The sequence below is a fragment of the Nanorana parkeri genome, unplaced genomic scaffold (assembly GCF_000935625.1).
Source record: "Nanorana parkeri isolate BGI_ZX_2015 unplaced genomic scaffold, ASM93562v1 scaffold240, whole genome shotgun sequence".
In the NCBI taxonomy this organism is placed as follows: Eukaryota; Metazoa; Chordata; class Amphibia; order Anura; family Dicroglossidae; genus Nanorana; species Nanorana parkeri.
Window position 1 is genome coordinate 65,239 of NW_017306508.1, and position 23,502 is coordinate 88,740.

Genomic DNA, 23,502 nt, shown 5'->3' on the forward strand with positions numbered 1-23,502 from the left:
AAGGATAGAGATTTGTTGTTTCAGGGATCTGCTGGACCACTGCTGGAGATACTGCTGATGGAAGGAATGGACATGCCATTGAGCCCATTCAATCATGAGATTGTAGCTGTCAATATTCCAATGATAATAAGGAACTGTTTTGCAGGAAGTGTGTGAACAGAGAGGGCCTCCCTCACCTCCCTCCCTGACCACTGAAATATTTTCTCTTGGGAGAGAAATGGTCACACTGACTATATTGAAATGTATGGATTGGTAGTGGAGAACTCCCACCTCACTTTTTATGTGGATGGATAACATCCAGTCTTCAAGCACACCTGAATGTGAGATGGCCTGTAGTAAATAAATCAGTATCTTGAATATGTCCTTGTTGAGCCTCCTAAGGTCTATCACTGGTCTCCAATCCCTGGTTTTCTTCTGCACTAGGAAAACTAGGGAATACACTCCCTTGAATTTCTGAGATTTGAACACTGTAACAATTGCTGCACCTGTTATAAAGTTGCGGCTGTACTACAACAGTATGCCCTTCTTGCCTTACTGTTGTGGATTTCTTGTGCTCATGATGGATTCTTTCAGGGTTCACAGGAAAGACCGGCTATAGCCCTGATGTATTGTCTACCACACATTCTTAAAGGTTTCCACCCAAACTTGGTTAATGCATAACAACCAAGCCCCACTGTACAGGGCTACCTTCAAAAGGACTTCACGTCATCCTGTGTTAAAGTCCTCTTACCTCCCTTGGAGGAGGATAACATAGATCTATGCCAGGGTCTCTTGAATTCTCTCCCTGGTCTGTAAGCTCTTGTCTCTCCTAAGCGTTCTGAGAGATGTAGGTGACATCTTTTCTGTTTAAGAAATTGACAATACTGAGGTTTGTGCCAAACTTCATTGCTTTGGAATTGTCTAGTTTATCACCAAACAGAAATTGGCATTTATATGGTATTCTGCACCACCCCTGTTCTGTCAGTCACCCAGGTCAACCCATGTGTGATGCCATGGAAATATTAGGAAACTTTGCTTTGGAATCTTTAAGCGGAAACTAAATGGCTCCAGATGGCCTCAAAATCTCATGATCTACAGTCTATTAATCATCTACTATTATCAGTCTGCACATTCTTCTGTCCTATAGAGATGGCAATAAAACAATTTTCAAACCATATTACTTTATCGGTTGCTATAGAGCTGTCTGTGTCACATGGTTTCTATTATGAACATGGCCACACTGGCTCTTGCATTGACAATGCCCTCTTACCCAACTGGGCACTATTTTTGCTACATTCGTCTTTTAGTATAGGTGCTGTTGTCTCTATACTCCTGCCAAAAATATTAGTTTAACAACTTTTCTCAAGTGTTATCTTCAAGCTGTGCCAAACGAGGCCAAGACAACATTAGAAAAACCATGTTTAATAATATCCACAACTCTGCCCCCAGCTATTTCTCAAACCTGATCTCAAAGTATCACCCTAACCGTCCCCTCCGCTCTTCAAAAGACCTCCTGCTTTCCAGCTCCCTCGTCAACTCCTCCCATGCTCGCCTCCCGGACTTCACTAGAGTCTCCCCCATGCTATCTCCCACTCTGACTGCCTTTAGGAGATCCCTTAAGGCTCATCTCTTCAGGGAAGCCTATCCCACCTCAACCTAACCACTGAACTATCACTTTCTCAAACAATTCATCCCCACACAGCTACCTCCTCATGTATCACTTGCCCTTCACTTTTAGATTGTAAACCCTCAGGGGCAGGGCCCTCCTTACCATCTTGTCTTGAATTGTATTGTGATTGTAATGTCTTCCTTATATTGTAAAGCGCTACGCAAACTGTTGGGACTATATAAATCCTGTGTCATAATAATAATAATAATAATATCAATTAGCCCTTTGAGGAGCAAATGCAAAAGGAAAACATGAACAGTACGAAACAGAGACTTTCCCATCACATAAGTTGAGCACATCTTGACGGATGGTTTACAGAAAAACAAATTCTTAGACTTTTACTGTTCCTGTTCAATGGTCTGTGAAATCGCTCTTACACATAATTACTGTAACATTTTACAGAAGGTTAAGGAACCAAGAGACATGGCGATTGATGCTGAAACATTTTTCCTTTGGCCAATGAAATAAATACAAGCACCTCTTAGCAGAATCATTGCATTACGGTTGACCTCTTTTAGCAAAGTGTCTAATGGAAGATTTAGATTTCCTGTCAAAAACAATCAGTTTGTTTCATCCTATCAAACTGAAAGTATATTTAAAGCCATTTTCCCATTTTGGATTGAGTTGGGAATCGTTAAAACCCCTGTCAGGTTTTTTTTGCCACCTCCCATTGCGGAGATTTCCCTGCACTTCCCTTCCTGTAAACACAAAATGAGAGGTAATCTCTCCAAAGTAAATTCGAATTTAGATGATTGTTGCTGTCCCCATTGGAAGATTTCTCTACTGTTCCTATTAGGCTAGGTTCACACTATGGCGATTCGTGACCAGGCGCAAATTGTTCTTGAAACCGTGCGGATGGCCGCACGGTCACGGAATCGCAAACTACCGCCAATCGTGCTGGTGGTGCCATTATTTTTTAATGGCACTCCAGTCGCGCCAGGCGGATCGCACAGTTTCACGCCGCGATTCTGCCGTGCAATCAAACACGTTTGCGTCTAAAAAAGCAGCGTGTCGTGTGTCGCAAGAAAAGGTACATGTACCCTTTTTATGCAATTGTCTCGCTAATGTAACCCCATTGGAATCAATGGGGCCGCGCGGGAAGCCGGATCGCCCAGGTCTGCACCAGTCCTTATAGTGACAAATAAAAAATATGGACAGTGGTCACTAGTATAAAAAGAAGGGTGAATCTGAATCCTTGTGGGAACAGAGACAGCAATAAATACCTAACATGGTTTAACCCTTCTCTACTCTAGCCACAACCAGAAAGAAACATTTAGACTTTAGACAAAATTTTAAGGAACAGTTTTTATATTTTTAACATTATATTTATATATTTGAATGTAATCAGCGTTAGGTAAATCTTGTTATTTATGCTAAATGTTTAAAAAATGTGTTTCTTAGTTTTTAATGTATGTACATGAGGCTGCCATCTTTGATCATGACATATGCAGGGGCAACTTCCTTCTTAGTAGTTAGTGAAGGTTCTTTATTGCTTCTTTCACTCACTGAAGTTAGCACAATGGCATAGTGGTGAATACTTTTGCCTTGCAGCACTGAGGATCCCTGGTTCAAATCCTGGTCAGGAAAACTATCTACAAGGAGTTCTCCAATGTTCTCCCTGTGCTTGCGTGGATTTTCTCGGGGTGCTCCCAAAAACATGCTGGAAGGTTAATTGGCCCTAGATGTATACATGAGAGATAGGGACCTTAGCTTGTAAGCTCCTTGAGGGCAGGGACGAGGGGAGGGACTAATGCAGGGATCCCAACCTGAAATAATTTCAGAGAGGTGCCCTCTGTCCCTTGCCTCATCCATGTGGGGAGGGGGAGCACCCCCCTGAAATGATGACAGATAGTAAAGAAGCTATTGCTTCCCTGCTATTTTTTTTTTAATATTCTGACAGCCGCTGCGTCAGAATAAAAAAACAGTGTAGGAAGAGGAATCACCAGCACTCAGTAGAATAATCCAACATGTCCATTTATTGGACATAGATGTCACACAATCACAAGAGCCAACGTTTCGAGACAGCGCAGGGTCTCTTCATCAGGGCATAAAGAGTGACCACGTCTATGTCCAATAAATGGACATGTTGGATTATTCTACTGAGTGCTGGTGATTCCTCTTCCTACATTGTGTCTGCACGGTGACATCCGTGTTCATCACTACAAGCACCATTGTCTACATAGGCCTTGATTGCTGCAAGGTGTGCGGAGGATTTCCCCTTCTATCCAGAATAAAAAAACAAACAAAAAAAACAGCATGGGAATGAATAGCTGGATTGCTATTGGCTATTTCAATTTGCAGTAGGCAATAGCAAGCTGGCTATTGCACCCGCCCTCTGCTGCTGTCAATCAGCAGAGGAGGACCTGATGGAGAACTTCAGGTCCACCTCTGTTAATTGACAGCTGTGATGTCTGCTAAAGTGTATGTTCTCTGTGTAAATTGTGAGCACTATATAAATGCCAATGTTAAGCCTGTCAGTTTTAGATTGGCTGAAAAGAGGGAAATGTCTAGGTCTCCTGCTGAGGACATCAAGTGGCAGAAATAAATCACTGCAGGGGACAGCTTGGGTTTGAAGATGAGTATTGCAGCAAAAGTTGCTTTACTCTTACGGGGTAATGTATTTTTTTCAGCTGCAGTTAAACTTTAGCAATACACAGTGATGGCCTATCATAATATCTACAGAGCCGATGCAGATAAGGATGTGAAAGAAGGTTTGCTAAAACTCTTACATTGTATATAGCTGATCTGGTTCCTTTTCCTCGAGATAACCGAATTTTCATTTTACGGGAGGGTGCAGGTGATCGCTGCTCCACAATCCCCTGATCGCAGGACAACAATAAGCCCACCACTTGGAACTCATCCAAAACCAGCTAAAATAATTTGTTACTTTAGTAGTTTTGTTATATTAATTTTGCTCGTGATGTTTTTTAAGCCTTCCTGGATATTTTAACAAGTCGGATGTGTGTATTCTAGGATAACACTTAATTGAAACCACAGCGCTAAACTGTTTTACATAGCCTTTGTGTCCACAGCAGGCCGTATATCCCGAACATGTGGAAAACATTTGCTGTCTTTAGTCATGATCAGCAAAGAATATTAAGGAAAAGCAGATTTACCCAAACTGCTAAAATTATCAAAACTTTGCTGTTTTTTCAGATTTCTTTCAAAGCCCAGCTGTGTAACCCAGCAATTTAGAAAAGCCTAAGGACTTATTCACAGCAGGAGGATTGGAAAATACACGAGTGAAAGATGGACTGCAACCATCTAAATGCACAAATGGAATATATACATGGGAACAGTTTTACCCGTGATCCAGGTACCCCTACTAGACAGCATAACCAAATTGGTGACCACAGCTGCAGTTATAAAATATGCCTGGGTCACAGACCTGCCCCCTGATTGAACAATGAAGGGTTGTCACACTCATAAGGGCACTACTGCCATCTACATACATTGCATGTTTTTGTGCACGTATGATGTTCAAGAGCCTATACATTTTTGGCTATAGAGCGTATGTTCTTCTCACTCTCCATACTCTAAACCAAACCGGTTACTTTGTCCTGATTAGAAACAGAACAGGGTCCCTTGAATCTCTGGCTCACATCTCAGAAAGCCGTTAGCCAATTACAACAGCAGGGGACTGGAAATTCTATGAATTCCTCTCTGTAAACATTGCCCTGTTGGTCACGTTGCAGTTAGCAGTTTTAGAAAGCAATAACTGGACGCGGATTGAAATGGAACCATAAAATCCACTCCAATTCCAAAATGTCTTTTCTTGCTGTTATATGTCTATATCATTTTATTTTTAAAGCGCACATTTCGCCAGACTATTCATTTCAACCAAAAACTTCCCAATAGATTGTATGCACATTAACCGTATTTTATCTCCTCAGAAAAGCCTCCCTTGTGCAGAAATGCAGAGGCCCTGAGACTTGTTCTGGATGCCACCATCTTGGATGTGAGGTCAACAGCCCCAGCAGACTCAACGCTGTCACTCAAGTAACACTCTATAACCCTGGTACCCAACCTGCAGCTTGAGGGCCACATGCCAGCCTTTGGTACTTGTTGTGTGGCCCTCAGACCCCATTAGTCTGTAGTAGGAAAGAGAGTATTGACTTGTAAAGCGATAATAGCAATGATTTCTGATATCCTCATGTCATATGCCCTAAGACTCTCACTGTTTTCTCAAGCATGTCCCCAGCCTTTGATCATCATTTTCTCTATTATGTCTGCAGTTTCTGATTGTCTATTCCAGGGGTAGCCAAACTCCGGCCCTCCAGCTGTGGTGGAACTACAAATCCCATGAGGCATTGCAAGATTCTTACAGTCACAAACATGACTTCCGGAGAGAGATGTATCATGGGATTTGTAGTTTCACCACAGCTGGAGGGCCGGAGTTTGGCTACCCCTGGTCTATTCTATCATATATACTGAATATTATATTCAGCCCTACGGTGTTGTCAAGGGCCACATTTGAGGTCCCCTATACCTCACAGGTTGACAACCACTGCTCTATAATATTCCTCTTCATTCCTTCCTCGGCAGCTACATAAAAGGTAATGTAGGGAGATGAGGGCCAGAGGAGCCAACACAGAGATGAATTCTAGACACTCCTAGAAGAGGAGGGGGCTATGGCATGCAAGGAGGAAGGGTGCTGTGATTCTTCCAGGGGTAGTCAAATTTTCTAGAATGTTCAAAGGCACATTACAACTCAAAAAAACATCAGTTATGAAAGGTAAGAAATAAAGTAAGTGTAGCCCCCTACCACCCTTTGTGAAGCGGCTACTAGAAATTTAGTGTTGCCGGAGCTGTAGACGGTCTGGCAGAATTATAGTTGACATTTATCTGGTTAATTCCAGGTGCTCTTACATTGATTGTTCCTGCCCGAGTGGGGTGTGACCCTGCTGCAGTGTGGGACAGCCAATGGGGAACATTATAAGTGTGTGTGTGGCTTACCAGCCAATCACTGGTGGTTCCATGACCAGTGGTGCATGCTGGGGAAGTGCATATATACTCAGGGGAATTGCCGTGTGCTCAGTTCTGTCTTAGGTTGGAGTCCTAATCCAGCCTGCCCCCAGGCTTTGGCTAGGGGGTGGGAATGCCCAAGTGTGGGAAACGCTTTGCTGGACCTCAATTCTGGAGGAGGCCTTATACTGATTGAGGAGGGAAGCTGATGGCTTCTAGAGGTGCCTGGAATGGAATGGACCTCAGGACCAAGTCTGGTGTCTCTCCTACTGAAAATCTCACGCCCATCCCTCTTCAGCTGTTGCCCAAATACCCAGTGGCAACGTGTGCTCCTATTAATCCTGCACTGTGGAATACTGAAAGGGACTGGTGAGTCTGGAGTTCTGTTCGGTTCTATTTTTTCTCATGGATGTCCTAAACCCTAAACCTCTCTCCCTATTATGAAGTTCTGCAATAAAGTTCCTTCAGCATTATATCTACAGTTTGTATCTCGCTTCATGGGTTGCCACAGAGGGTGGTAAGTGCTATTGGGCAGCCAGTTGCTAATTCCCAAGACAGGCTATGGAAGATCCGGGTATTCCAGCAGCTCCTTTTAAGGGGTGAGCGCTACATTAGCATTTAAGAAATGAATGAAGCATACTTGATTTTTCTGTGTATACCAGTATTTTTTAAGTTGGTGACAGGGTCTCTTTAAACTGTGTGTTTTCTTGGAATAACAAGGCTCATTTACCAGGAAAATACACAAAAAGCGAGCCTCCATCTGTCTCTCTTATCAGTGATATAGGGGGGAGTAGTAATGATTCCTCTGGGTGTTACAGCTAAGTTAAACTACTGGAATTCTTGCTTAATGAGGTGAGGGCTGAGTTTGGCCTGGAGAGTCTGGATCATGGACAGAGAGAATCCCTCAGACTCGCAGAAATCAATCCAGGAGGATTTAGATGTGGCAGGTAGGATGATAACCATCGGGCCAGCAGATGGCGGAGGCTGTCAGAGCCATGGTCCAAACGTAGGAGGAACCGACCCACGGATCTCCTGAAACACGTCTGACAAATATGAGAACCACTGCGAATCTCACAGGTGTTTTTGTTTAGGGCTGCGTAACGAGAGCGCATATTTCACATATAAACATACGAGACGGGGGAGAAGATAAACGCGTCACATAAATAAAAATCGCAGGTGAATATATTCTGAAATGGCAGCTGGAAAATATGCAAGTTTGATGGACCAGATACTGTTCATTGTCTCAATTAATAGCGGGCTGTCTGTAAAAAGGGCAACATGGTTGTTTTTTTTTTTTTCTGCTTATTATTTAATCAAAACCCAAAAACAGACATATGCTGCATTGCAGCTTAATGGTCCTATGATGTGGTGGCTGCATTCCTTTTATGTTTCTCAGGGTTTTTTTACACTTAATTTCACTTGAAGATCCTGCCAGTAACAGACTTCCTGTAATAAGGCGAAACCGCTTCTGAGCCCATCGCTGATGAGCTGTAAAGTCTGACCGCTCCGCAGAGGTCGGAGGTCAGAATGCTGATAGGTGCTGTCCCTCCCCGAACAGAGCCCACCCCTCTTCCTGCTCACATTGTCGAAGATACTGCCCGAATGCATGAGTGTAAGCAACCTAAAATCATCTCTGCTGCTGTTTCAGCCTTCTCCTCCTGAGCCTGCCTGCTCTCTGAGCCCAGTTTACACGTTATAGTCAGGGCTCTGGTTACACGTTATAGTCAGGGCTCAGGTTGCACGGCATAGCCAGGGATCTGGTTACACGTTATAGTCAGGGCTCTGGTTGCACGGTATGGTCAGGGCTCAGGTTGCACGGTATAGCCAGGGCTCAGGTTGCACGGTATAGCCAGGGCTCAGGTTGCACGGCATAGACAGGGCTCAGGTTGCACGGTATAGTCAGGGCTCTGGTTGCACGGCACGGTCAGGGTTCAGGTTGCACGGCACGGTCAGGGTTCAGGTTGCACGGCATGGTCAGGGTTCAGGTTGCACGGCATGGTCAGGGTTCAGGTTGCACGGCTTGGTCAGGGTTCAGGTTGCACGGCTTGGTCAGGGCTCAGGTTGCACGGCATGGTCAGGGCTCAGGTTACACGGTCAGGGTTCAGGTTGCACGGTACAGTCAGGGTTCAGGTTGCACTGTACGGTCAGGGCTCAGGTTGCACGTTTAGGGCTCAGGTTGCTCAGTATAGTCAGGGCTCAGGTTGCTCAGTATAGTCAGGGCTCAGGTTGCACGGTATAGTCAGGGCTCAGGTTGCACGGTATAGTCAGGGCTCAGGTTGCACGTTTAGAGCTGGGCTCAGGTTGCACGGTATAGTCAGGGCTCAGGTTGCTCAGTATAGTTAGGGCTCAGGTTGCTCAGTATAGTCAGGGCTCAGGTTGCTCAGTATAGTCAGGGCTTAGGTTGCTCAGTATAGTCAGGGCTCAGGTTGCACGTTTAGGGCTCAGGTTGCACGGTATAGTCAGGGCTCAGGTTGCACGTTTAGAGCTGGGCTCAGGTTGCACGGTATAGTCAGGGCTCAGGTTTCTCAGTATAGTCAGGGCTCAGGTTGCACGTTTAGAGCTCAGGTTGCATGGTATAGTCAGGGCTCAGGTTGCACGGTGTAGTCAGGGCTCAGGTTGCACAGTATAGTCAGGGCTCAGGTTGCACGGTATAGTCAGGGCTCAGGTTGCACGGGATAGTCAGGGTTCAGGTTGCACGGTACGGTCAGGGTTCAGGTTGCCCGGTATGGTCAGTGTTCAGGTTGCACATTTAGGGCTCAGGTTGCACGTTTAGGGCTCAGGTTGCACGGTACAGTCAGGGCTCAGGTTGCTCAGTATAGTCAGGGCTCAGGTTGCTCAGTATAGTCAGGGCTCAGGTTGCTCAGTATAGTCAGGGCTCAGGTTGCTCAGTATAGTCAGGGCTCAGGTTGCTCAGTATAGTCAGGGCTCAGGTTGCTCAGTATAGTCAGGGCTCAGGTTGCTCAGTATAGTCAGGGCTCAGGTTGCTCAGTATAGTCAGGGCTCAGGTTGCTCAGTATAGTCAGGGCTCAGGTTGCTCAGTATAGTCAGGGCTCAGGTTGCTCAGTATAGTCAGGGCTCAGGTTGCTCAGTATAGTCAGGGCTCAGGTTGCTCAGTATAGTCAGGGCTCAGGTTGCTCAGTATAGTCAGGGCTCAGGTTGCTCAGTATAGTCAGGGCTCAGGTTGCTCAGTATAGTCAGGGCTCAGGTTGCTCAGTATAGTCAGGGCTCAGGTTGCTCAGTATAGTCAGGGCTCAGGTTGCTCAGTATAGTCAGGGCTCAGGTTGCTCAGTATAGTCAGGGCTCAGGTTGCTCAGTATAGTCAGGGCTCAGGTTGCTCAGTATAGTCAGGGCTCAGGTTGCTCAGTATAGTCAGGGCTCAGGTTGCTCAGTATAGTCAGGGCTCAGGTTGCTCAGTATAGTCAGGGCTCAGGTTGCTCAGTATAGTCAGGGCTCAGGTTGCTCAGTATAGTCAGGGCTCAGGTTGCTCAGTATAGTCAGGGCTCAGGTTGCTCAGTATAGTCAGGGCTCAGGTTGCTCAGTATAGTCAGGGCTCAGGTTGCTCAGTATAGTCAGGGCTCAGGTTGCTCAGTATAGTCAGGGCTCAGGTTGCTCAGTATAGTCAGGGCTCAGGTTGCTCAGTATAGTCAGGGCTCAGGTTGCACGGTACAGTCAGGGCTCAGGTTGCACGTTTAGGGCTCAGGTTGAACGGTATAGTCAGGGATCAGGTTGCACGGTACAGTCAGGGCTCAGGTTGCACATTTATAGTTTAGGTTGCACGGTACAGTCAGGGCTCAGGTTGCACATTTAGGGCTCAGGTTGCACGGTATAGTCAGGGATCAGGTTGCATGGTACAGTCAGGGCTCAGGTTGCACGGTACAGTCAGGGCTCAGGTTGCACGGTACAGTCAGGGCTCAGGTTGCACGGTATAGTCAGGGCTCAGGTTGCACATGGATGATCTGGGCACAGAGGAAGTGGGTTGAATGATGCTAACCATCAGACTGAGGACATCTAGCTGCTGAAAACAAGTACCTCGGGGGAAATCTCTAGCCTGAAGGTGAATATTGCTGCACATGCTGGTTCTATCGTTGATTGGGATACACGGTATAGTCGGTATAGTCAGTCAGTGTCTTGTTTTTGGCTGAAGTTTTACTTCAAATCCTGAGAACAAACCAGATCTAATAATATAAAACTAGGAGCACTGAGGGAACAACAAAACAATACGTTCTTAGGCTTTTGCTGGCATTTCATCAGTTGCAATTCAGACTTCAGTGAGCCCCTTTTTCATTTCCCTTTAATGTAAAACATTTTTGTTCTGGTCCTGCCATATATATATTTTCATGACGCCGCAGGCATTTGGGTCACATCCAGTTCAGTACAAGTGTGTTAATATAACGAGTTGACGCAAGAAGATTCTGGGAGGAAATTTATCATCTCCTGCTGGGTAACATCAGCCTGAAAGGAATGTGCGGCCGGATAAACAGTTACTGGTTCCATCTCCACTCCTGGACGGTTTATGTTGCCTCCATTGCTGTAGGCGCTGCTCGGCTAGGCTTTTGCAGGAGACCGGTCCCCCTCCCCCCCAATTTATGAGCGCATTAGGGTCTTGAGTATATCAAGAAAAGATTTGTCTAAATGACGGGAAGAACGGTAAGGAATCTGGGTAAATATCGCAATTATAGTGTCATCCTTCTTCCCAAAGTTACAGCGGCCGGGAGAGGATTTCATTCCATGCGGCTACTGCAGAATTCCCTCCTTCTGCCTTTATAGCGAGTACATCGGGATTATAAAGCAGCGCCAACCAATCAGCAATCAGAACCCCCCTTTATGTGTTACCGGGATTTTTAATTCAGTTCAGCCAGTCTTATGATTTTAACCAAGCTTTAAAAAACAAATGCTAATTAGCTAGATTGTGTGCTGGGAACTTTTTGTATTGTTCTGTCTTATGATTCATCTACCTCGGCCACATTGTAGAGACAACAGGAAGACATCAGTTTTCAATGCCGGGAGCCTATCACTGGTAGATAGGGATGAGCTCCCAGCCGAGCTTGAGCTTCCCTGAACCCGGAAGGAGCCCCTCCTGAACATGGAAGCAGGCTCCTCCTGTGCCACCAAATCAGCTGATCATGGGGAATTCCCAAAGGAGTGGGATGCAGTGGCGTCATTGACCTGGTAGCTGACATTTCCCTAATATGGAAATGTGGCCATATTAGGTAAATGACGTTGGCACAATGATCCCGCCCCTTTGTTTACGTGCGGTTTTACATTCCCATACCGCAGCTGATTGTGTGGATGTGCACATGGCCCTTCCTTGTTCAGAGGAGCTCAGGTTCGAACTGAGCACCATTTACTTCTGGAATGAGATGGTGGCTCAGAGATGACCCAAGTCACGTAGACCCTGGTGTCTGTGCAATTCTGAGCTGGGTTGTCTGACACAGATCAGCCCCTGCTGCAGCCTCTCACCTTGTGACTCGCCACAAAGTGACTATGTGCAGTCTGATCACCGGGGGGAGTGGAGGAGACAGGAAATACTTTGTGCCCGGAGCAGAAAGATGACATTAAGTCAGGCTACTGGAAGTCACTGAACTAGAGCTCAAGAAGGCATATAGTGCTAAAATGACTGCTACAGTTCTGTGATGTGACATGGCAGGAATGTATTCTTTCTGACTAGAAAGAGAGGTCCACTTTAAGCAATACAGCTAGGTCACCCCCTCTGCACCCATGATTGGACAATGACGGAGCAGCAGCACACTAAGGAGGTCATCTTGGCCCATAGTACTTCCCCTCCCTTTCCCAGTCTGAGTACCGCTGAGCACAGGAAAACAAGAGGCTGATATGAAGACAGATTCAGGGATTTACACTGAATTGAATGCACGGATAGTGTTGTCATATGTATCTGCCCGGAGCTCAGCTTTAAAGAAAGGCTTGATGCATCCAGGCCGTCTTGATGTATTTATAACGCCGTGATCAGATATTTCCAGAAAGGGGGAAAGTCACAAACACCCGCTAGAAAAGCAAGTTCTTCCTAACTGCGGACTTTCTGTTAACCACGGCTGGGCGGTAATTGGCCGATGCGGTTCTGGAAGTGGCAGTGCAGAGACGGGCGAGGAAGAGGAGGAGGCCGCTGAAGGTGGCAGCACAATAGAGCTCAGTGTCACCTCCGAAGGTCAGCACACACTGCTTATTCACACACGCCAAAAATGTCCGAGCTCCAAAATATCCCACTTCTGTACAAAGCTGTAAACAGGACGTGGGAGGCCCATTTATTTACAGTGACCGCAATGCGTCTTCCCCAACGCTGACACCGATGTATCCCTACAGGGGGAAGAGATCCCCAGAATATACCTGAACTGTTCCCCAGCGCTGACACCGATGTACCTCTACAGGGGGAAGAGATACCCCAATATTCCTGAACTATTCCCCCCAACCCTGACACAGATGTACACCTACAGGAGGAAGAGATCCCCGAATCTACCTGAACTGTTCCCAAACGCTGACACCGATGTACCCCTACAGGGGGAAGAGATCCCCCAATATACCTGAACTCTTCCCCAACGCTGACACCGATGTACCCCTACAGGGGGAAGAGATCCCCCAATATACCTGAACTCTTCCCCAACGCTGACACCGATGTACCCCTACAGGAGGAAAATATCCCCCAAATATACCTGAACTCTTCCCCAACGCTGACACCGATGTACCCCTTCAGGGGGAAGAGATTCCCGAATATACCTGAACTATTCCCCCCAACCCTGACACTGATGTACCCCTACAGGGGGAAGAGATCCCCGAATCTACCTGAACTGTTCCCAAACGCTGACACCGATGTACCCCTTCCTCTTTTTACATCATCATTGACACACGTCCATGACACCCGGCTCTATTCTCAGCATCTTACAGATACCACAGACAGGGTATACTGGAATAAAGCATTGCTGCGAGACAGGAAAAGGGTCTTGTCTGCGTATAAAAACAAATCTAGCAAATTTAAAAAAAATTAAAGTTCTGCTTTAAGGGTTCCTTTACACAGCAGCCTCTCGCCTTGTTACTTGCTTAAGCTCTCATTCACACGAGAAGCCGGCACGTACAGCTCCATGCTGCGTGCACGGCCATATCTGGCAGCTCCCGGGAAGGACAGGTGCGGCTTGTGATTAGTACGCAGCCCTCGTCCTTCTCTATGGGAGTACGCGGCCGTGCGCCGCCCTACGGTCTCTGTGCTTCTTTTATGCAATGCAGGTAGAACCCAAACAGGTCATCAGTTTAGAAATACGCATAAATATTGGCCCTAGAATCATTGCTCTCACTCTGGCGTGCATGGTGATACCCAACATGTATAGCACGATCATCGTTTTCGTACATAGGTGCACCTGACGCATGTTTACATAAAGATGCACGTGCTCGGGGGGGAGAAGGGGATAAAAGTTTTTTTAAAATTATTTTTACATTTCAATTTTTTTTTACTTTACTTTAATTACTATCACATAGGGGACTTACCATCCCCCATGTGAAAGCATACTGGCAATGACAGGTCAACATGATGCTACATAAACAATAGCAGCTCCCAGATCTCTGTCCTGACACGATCACTTAGAAAAAAAACAAAAATCCTATTTGTTCTATAAAAAAGAAAATCCATATGTGACATCAGAGCGGCTTCCTCCCAGGCCGGTCCGGTAATGACATTGGAAGTGCACTGACAGGGTCCGGCCCGGGAGAAATATTATTTCCTGGTTATAGATGAGAGCCGTCTCCAGCGGCTGGTAATCAGATAATGACAGCGGAAGGAAGGCTCTCCGCATTAACCTGCACAGCGAGCTCAGAATGGAAGTCCGCGCATCGACGCCGCTGCAGCATCAAGATCCTATCTGTAGAATATTTACACCCAACAGGAAACCTTAATGACGGCTATAAATAGCAAACATAGAATAACAGGCACTGCAGAGCCAAAGGCTGGATTTCCTTCTGCGCACAAACACAACTGTACATTGAAAGCAAATATAATATTATAAAAATATAAACATAATATGGCTTCTAGTGGCAGAGATACTTCAATGTGAGATCAATCCAAAGAAACAAATGTATCATTCCATCACTGAAGATGACCGGGCAGCTTATATACTGTATCTGATGGCCAGAAGTTTTGTATCTGTGCCCAGATCACTTTAATCTGAACCTTCTTCCCTCCCTCATCTGATTATAGCAACGTTACTGTACAGTCTTTTTTTTTTAAACGTTTTGGATAGAGTGGAGAGGGATTAGAATTCCTGTCAGGTTTTATTTCTGCGTGTTCCCCAGGAGAATGGCAACCAGATGACGGGGACGGCAGGGTTTTAATTTATTTTTATTTTTTCTTTATTATTGTTTTTTTTTTTTTAACTTTTTAAAATATTTATTTATCTTATATCTTTTACTTTTTTTAATAATTTTTATTATTTTTTAGGACTTTATTTTAATTATATCTTATGTTTTACTTCGTTTTTTATATTATTTTATTATTGTTTTACTTATCAATTTTACTTTTTTTTAATTTTTATCACTTCACTTTATTGATATCACACAGGAGCTAAAAATCCCGTGTGATAGCATTTGGAGGTGACAGGTTCTCTTTATGAAACCCGTCACCTTCAATACAGTTGGAGAGCTCTCCCCTCTCACTGTTTACACGGAGCACAGCGGGGAACGGAGCTTGGCGGAGAACGGAAAGCGGGGAACGAAGCTCCCCACTCTCCATCCTGAAGTGATTGCAGTGGTCCCTGGTGCCCCAGAAGAGCAGGGGCCCCCTGAAATCCACCGCGGGGACAGAGGCAGCCAGGTGGGGTGGGGGCGGACCATGGAGGGGGACGGACGGACCTGCAGGCTGCATACAAGTGATCTCAGCGACATCACTTGTACAAAACAAGCGGCTATACATTTAGCCCTGCTTGCCCGAAGGCCAGGCCTTGGTTGATTTGTGGGAAATCCGGCTGTCTGTCCCCGTTAGGGAGATTCACCCTCAGTATTTGTCCTGGTGAATGTTTTCTCTCGCTTTGGAGGGATTTCGTCTCACTTCCTGTTGTAGGTATTGGACAAATGTAAGTTCACCAAAAATAATTTGATCGTAAAAGGCACTTATGACGTTCATGGATGGGCATGCAGTGCTTCCTGTGAAATGAATTTTTGTATTGGGGGGGATGAGGGTAAAGAACCAGTTTAACCGCTCGAGTCCCCCTTGGACCCCAGATGGTTTACTTCATTTTGGAGACGCCAGTGTTCTTACATCATATCCCTTCTGACGTCTATGCCAACATATTATACACCATTATTTCTAGAGGAACACAGTTTTCATTTGTTAGCAGAGGTGGACGCTTTTTCTGAACTCCGCCCGAGGAAATAGACACAAAATGCACATTTGTAACTTTTGCTAGTGATTTCGATCTTCCCAGATGTTTGCCCAGCACTGATTATGGTTGGGCAGGGCAGCCATCAGAAATTTTGGGGCCCCTTACATGGCTTTAGGCCGGGCCCCCGCCGCTGTATGCAGGTCTTACCGCTAATCCAGCACCATTGTGGCTGCATTTGGGACACAAGTGGTTAAAGGTTTAGTTTGCCTCTCTGAACACATTTTATGTTACACCTATATTGGGGATGTAACATGATTGCAACCTCCCCCCTGTTATGTGATTCGCGGGGCTCTCCAGAGGCTGCTTTATACCTTTGAATTGGGTGTGGCTCTGGGTGTATTGAATCGGGTGTGGCTCTGGGTGTATTGAATTGGGTGTGGCTCTGGGTGTATTGAATTGAGTGTGGCTCTGGGTGTATTGAATTGGGTGAGGCTCTGGGTGTATTGAATTGGGTGTGAATCTGTGAATGAGAAAAACTAAAAGTCCCCTCAGCCAATGCAGCAGAGGGTCTTTGTAGTTTTAAATGGCCTATAAGTGCAGCACCGTCACTGTACTTGTAGTCCATTCATTCTTCCTCCCGTCCATGTTCCTGCATGTCCGCACAGATATGGACGGGATGGGAGTCTGCAGAAGTCAGAGCATTGCACATTTGGTCCACTGATCACAGTTGCAATGCAAGAAAAAGCAACGCATGCACATTTTCTCTTCTGTGAAGAAGTATGCATTTTTGCACTGAGATTACCTGTCTGGTAAAAGAGCAGTTCAGCATCATTTTATATTAATGGTCTAACAGTTTTATGCCACGTATGCAAGCCTGAAGTAGAGATGCTATGCAGATGAGCAGGGGCATCTCCCGAGGCTGGGTAACACCCGGAGGAGAGACCGGGTGACACCCCACCATGACGTCATCGCGCATGCACGGTCGTCTAAGTGCGGCCATCTTGGTGATGGAAGCCGGCAGAGAGAGGAGGGGACGTTCACCAGGCGGGATAAGGTATGCCGCCGGGTCCCCTCCTCTCTCCTGACACTGTCGGGCTCTTGGTCCGTGACCCAGTGCCCGACTTTTCATAGAGGGCGACACCAAAATGACTGTCATTTTGGTGTCACCCCTCCAATGGTGGCACTCGGGTGCGGGCCGCTCCCCCCTTGTGATGCCACTGCAGATGAGATTTTCAATGTTCTAATGTGCTCTGAAGGAAAAAAAAAAAAAACCTCTATGGAAATCTAAACTTAAAGCTGAACTCCACCCACATAGTAAAATACACAGATGAAGAATGTATATGGAGGCTGTTTAACCTGACAAAGATGAAGTATTTTCGTCCATACAGTCCTGAGGTTTACACAGTTTTGCCACACAGCACAGCCCCGTCTGGCAGGTCAGGTGACCTGAGTTTTCTGTGCTGCAGTTACGTAACATTTGCAGGTCTAGTCCCTCCCCCAGCCTGTAACTGGACAGGGAAAGGAGAAGCGGCTGACTGATTAGCTCATCTCTCTGCTCTCATTTATCAGTGCGTCCCTTGAAAGCACATGAGCACTACAGCACAACTGGCTTGCCCTTTGTGCTTCTGCCTCACCCAGTCTGAGCTCAGCTGCACAGAGTCAAATTCAGGTACTTACAGTACAATAAACATGCCGACGTATGAATAAAAAGCTGCATTAATGTGCGTGTTCTATATCTGCCAGTAGTTCAGCTTTGATGGAAGCGCTGATGAGCAATCCAGACCCAGAAAAGTACTTGGACAGAAATCAGCAAGACATAAAACACAGGAAACACACAATACTCTATATAGCTTTATTGACTTAAACTCTGATATCTCTCAATACAGCAGGCACGTTGGCGTCAATGTTTGGCATAAGACAAAATCGAAAGAATTGCACTTGAAACTTACATAGCTCACGTCATTACAGGGTTCCACGGTTTAGTGCTGGCCTCTCGCCCTTTTGCGGCAATGTGGGGCTTGGGCTGTTCAGGAACCACAAATCCCAGCAAGCCAGGTCAGGCAGCAATTTCTCCAGCAGCGGAAGACGACAAAAGCACACAAAATTGACACAAGTGACATTCAGACCGGAGCTGCCAGGGCCAATGATAACATCTTGAGGTGGAAAGTTTCTCTGGAAGTGCTATTTGTTCCACTCATGCAGTTCACCAATCAGACAAGGACTTCCATAGCATTCATACTTCTGAATAGTTTTTTGGGGATGAAACAAAAAAAACAAACAAACAAAAACTGTTTTGATACAATCCCATTATATTAGGATGTAGTTATTGAAGTTTCTGGAGGAAGAACTGTACTTGTGTACTATCGACCAATTCACTCTCACCTCCCATTCTACACTGGAGACAGCCAAGAGCCAACCATGCCAGTCCCTGAATCAAGACCCAACGTTCTATGTTACACTGAGACACTGCATCAAAGTGGGATTCATTGGTTGCGCTGAGAAAGAAAGAAGGAAAAGAAAGAAGGAAAAGAAAGAAGGAAAAGAAAGAAGGAAAAGAAAAGAAAAAAGCTTTCTGCCACAACCAGTCATACTTTCCCTTTCATTCTCTATGCAGTTTTTAACCACTTGCTGACCGCGGTGTTACACCCCCTTCCTGTCCCGGCCATTTTTCAGTATTCAGCGCTGTGGTACTTTGACTTACATTTATTCCGTCATGCAACGCTGTACTGAAACAAATGTGATATCATTTTTGGGGGGACACAGAATTTTCTTTTGGGGGTATTTAATCACCGCTGGGGTTTTTATTTTTTACTATATGAAAAAAGTACAGAAAATTTTGAAAAAAAACCCGTTTTCCCTACGTTGTGTTATAAAACATTTATTATTGCCCACATTTTTGGTAAAATATAAAAGACAGGGTCATGTCGGGTAAATGGACACCAAACATGTCAAGCTTTAAAATTGCGCGCACCCACAAACTTGCAAAAAACTACCACCCCCAAAATTGGCCATAGGCGACGCTTTAAAAGCTTTTACCGCTCATCAGTTTAGTGTTATCAGTGATTGGTGGCCTGAGAATTATTGCTCTCAATGCGACGTTTGCGGTGATATGTAACATGCGCGGTACAATGGATGCAATCGTCAGTTTCGCATGTAGGCGCACTCGTCGCATGTTTGCATATGTTTGTGGGGGGCAGGGGACTTTAAAAACATTTTTTCTTGCTTTTATATGGGATTTAATTTTGACATTTTTTTTGTAACTAATTTTTTTAACTTAACTTTATTGCTATCACATAGGGGACTAAGAAGCCCCCTTTTGTGATAGCCAATTTGCAGTGACAGGTTCTCTTTATGGAGACATCAGGGGTCTTTAAGACCCCTAATGTCACCTAGGGACCCCCAGAGAAGCTGATGAAGCACAGATCTGCTTCACCCGCTTCTGTAGCCGTAGAGTGACAGAGTAATGCGGAAGTGATGTAATACACATCACTTCCTGCATTCCGAAGAGGAGATCAAATGGAGATAGTGTACTGAGTGGGTAATCGGCTCATAGCTTTACGTCCCCATTCACACCTAGGCGTTTTTTCGCTCAAAGGTAAGCAGGACAAAACGCCCAATACATGGAATCCAAATCATTTCTATGGCCCCTGTGCACAGGGGAACATTTTGTTGCAAGCAGAAAACACCTGTTGCCGTAAAAAGTACATGAGCTACTTTTTTGGTCCCAAGGACTACAATGGGAAGCTTTGTGCAACAAAATTCTCAGGTGTGAACAGGGGTCGTGGAAATGAATGGGATTGCTTGCCTGGAGTGTAACATGCTGCATCTCAATCATTTTAGCGGGGGGTTAGAGCTTGGAAACATTTTGCCCGGAAACCTGAAGTGGAATCTGGTACAAAAACTCATTGAGGACTTTCATTATGAGAGGTGAATCGGCATGGAGCATGGACTACGACAAACAAGAACAAACAAAGTTCTTCTTGCCTAGCAGTGGTGTAACAAGGAAGGGGTGTGGGCCACTCTGGGTGACACCTTCTGAGGGGGTGACTCCAAAATGACTGACAGTCATTTTGGGGTCACCCCCTCTGAAAAGTCAGGCACTTAGTCATGGAGCGAGAGCCGGACAGTTGCACAACAGAGCAGGGGACCCTGCGGCATTCCTTATCCCGCCGGGTGATCGTCCCCTCTTCTCTTTGCCCGCATCCATCACCAAGATGGCCACAGGCAGGTAAGTGAGCTTGGCGTCATTACGCACGTGCGCAACAACGTCCCAGTGGGGCGTCACCCGGCGGCCACTCCGGGTGACACCACCCCTGTTGCCTAGCACTGGTCAGCTTAATCTTACATTCATAAATGTGCGAGTTCTGGGACTACATCCTCTTACATATTTCAGCTCAAACAAGTTTCCTGTATAGTATGACGAAGATGGTTGGAATTTAAAGGAAATGTTTACTTTAGGCTTAAAGTCTGCTTCAGGCCTAGCAGTGTATTAAAGACCTTTACCCCCTTTGACTAAAGATCACATCAGCACGCAGCTCTGCACACTGATATGAAATCATCTTACATTCATTAGCTAAACATATTTTTCTTTAACTTACAATGTCTTGTTTTCTACTTCCTGGTTTGCTTTGGCAAAATAATGAGGTAATCTGTGCCCAAGCGTTGCATCCTGGGAAGGTTACATCAGCAGAGCATTGCAGGGAAATCTCATCTCATGAGATCTCAGGGAAAGGCATTTTCCTCCCGAGATGATATGCATGGTCACATGTCCGAGAGTTTCAGGAAGTAAAGGAAGTGTACAGGACGCCAGGGCTGGGTCCTGGAAGGACACTATATTTCCCCTTTAAGGGACAATACTGGGTTAACTCACCTGCTGGAGAAGTGTGTGTTTAAAAGACAGGAAGTGGTAGCTAGCAGGTGAGGAGTAGTGTGGAAGAGGCTGGAGAGTGTGTATTGCTGTGAGCCTGCATGTCAGTATTCTTGCTGGAAACCAGTAGGCTGGGAAAGTTACCCCTTAAACAGCTGACTCTGGCTAACATGCAAGCTCAGACTCGCCATGAAGAAGCTAATCAGCACCGAGCAACCCAGCTGGAGGCTCACCATAAGGAGGCGCTGGCTCTGCAACAAGAAAGCACTCGCCTGTTGGTGGCCCAGCTGGCAGCCTAGCAAGGGGCAATACAGATGCAGGAAGCAGTGCAGCATCTTTCTCAAGGGCGTGAGCAAGCAGCTGTTGCCCCTGGCAACCAGGTGACCTTGAGGGCCAGCCACTATCTGCAGAAGCTGACCCCAAGTGATGATGTCGAGGAATTTCTTGCTACATTTGGGAGAACTGCAGAAAGAGAATGGTGGTCCCAAGACCGGTGGGCCGTTCTCATTGCTCCTTTCCTCACTGGAGATCCTCAAAAGGCATACTGTGATCTGCAGCCTGATGAAGCTAAAGGCTATGAACAGCTAAAGGCAGAAATTCTGGCTCGTCTGGGGGTACTACTGCCGTTTGGGAACAGCGAGTACACCAATGGAGGTATCATTCCAATCAGGCGCCATGGTCCCAGATGCATGACCTGGTGCAGCTAGTAAAAAAAATGGCCGCAGCCCGAGGTGTTGTCTGGTCCCCAGATTGTGCAACGGGTCGTGTTGGACCGATACCTCAAGTCCCTGCCAGATGACCTTCAGCGATGGGTCAGCCATGGAGACCCTGGAAACTTGTGGACTGGGAAAGTTACCCCTAAAGTCTGGGACTGTTAAGACCCCGTTCACATATAGCGACATACCTTTGCAGCGGCCGGGATAGCGCGACTTTCGGGGCGACGATCCAGCGACGGTAGCGCGACCTTCTCCGTTGGGCTCCATAGAAAAAAAGCAAAATCGCGCAAAATCCGCCGAAAAAAAGGGTCCGGTAGAAGCGACTTGCGACATGGAGTTAAGACAGCTCCATTGAATAGCATTGGCCGGCGACTTCTCGCGATATCGCGCTGCAAAAATGCGCGATATCGCGGCGGAATTCGCTATATGTGAACGGGGCCTTAACTGCTAATGCAGCTCTGAAATCTAGTCGGTGAGACTGTTCTTTTCCGTTATACTGAAGAGTCGCTGTCTGAGTTTGCCAGCTGGTCAGTGAAGATGAACTGTTGTGTTATTTTGCTGCTGTGAAGCTATCCAAGTTAATACCAAGTTTTGGTCGCTGGTACTGAGAAGGGATGTCCTTGAACTGGAGAGAGTCCAGCTGAGGGAAACAAAACTAATTAGGGGAATGGAGGACCAGAGCTATGAGACAAGGCTTCTGACCTTAAACATGTTTACGCTGGAATTAAGGAGATTAAGGGGGGATATGATTTTCATGTACAAGATGTTCAATGGTGACAGCAACATTGGCAACAAACTGTTTGAGATTAACTCCATTACAAAGACGAGAGGCCACCACCTAAAGTTGGTGGAGAAAAAATTCCAGCACAAGGGGCGAAGAGGGTTCTTTACAGTAAGAGCGGTTAAGGTCTGGAAGTCACTGCCATCTGCAGTGATTTCAGCCAAGAGTGTAGATTTGTTCAAGAAACGTTTGGACAATTTCTTGAGGGACCGTAATATCCAGGGATACCAGTATACCTAAGAATGGGATGATGCGTGGACCTATATGGGTTGGACTTGATGGACTTATGTCTTTATTCAACCCCAAATACTATGTAACTATGTAATAAACTTTACTTTATTTGCAAAGCCCTTGTCCTGCGATCCTGCTGGATTCCCCTAACATCACAGGAGATATATTAATCCCACCCCCCCTTAGTAACAAATGGCCACCATGAGAAGAATGGGGAGGAAAATAGAAAATCAGATATGTAAAGAATAAAAAGCTGCAATTATTTATAAGTATCTGTAGATTGTCATTACTAAAAATATCTAAAAGGTGCCTTTGTTGTTATTTTGAAGATATGTGTAAAGTTCCTCTTTCACACTTATGGAGAGCCACATTCTGAACCATAGCGAAAAAAAATATGTGACATTCATATTCCTTGGCAGACTTCAAGCAACATTAATTAGGTTTCTTTGGGAAACTTGGGTCATGTCAGCAGCTGTCCCACCTCTACTGAATGATTGCGTTGGACCTTCATGTCCAATAAATGGCCAGTGTAATGGATGCCTACAACTTTCAAGGCTTACAGAATTCCCGTGTGACCCTTGTACAACTGGGATAGAAGATGGAGTTGTACAAGGGTCACACGGGTGGGTGAATGTCATTCTGGTCTAGCCACTTTTTCTGCCCCTTGCTTAAAGCTGAACTCCAGGCAAACAATTTCATTATCTGCTGCAGTTCACTAAACATTTACAGATCCACTCCCCACCCCACGACTGGACAGAGAAGGAGAAGCAGAGTGATGGAATCATCTGCCTCCTCCAATCAGCATGGATTTTGTTAGTACATGCATTCTACAGCACAATGGATAGGCTTCTTGTCCTTCTTCACCTTCTCTGTCTAAGCGCTACTGTACAGGGAGGGTGATATCAAATACTGGCACTTGCACAGAAAAAAATATGGAGGTGACTTAATTTGTGTCTTTTATGTCTGCCTAGTGTTCA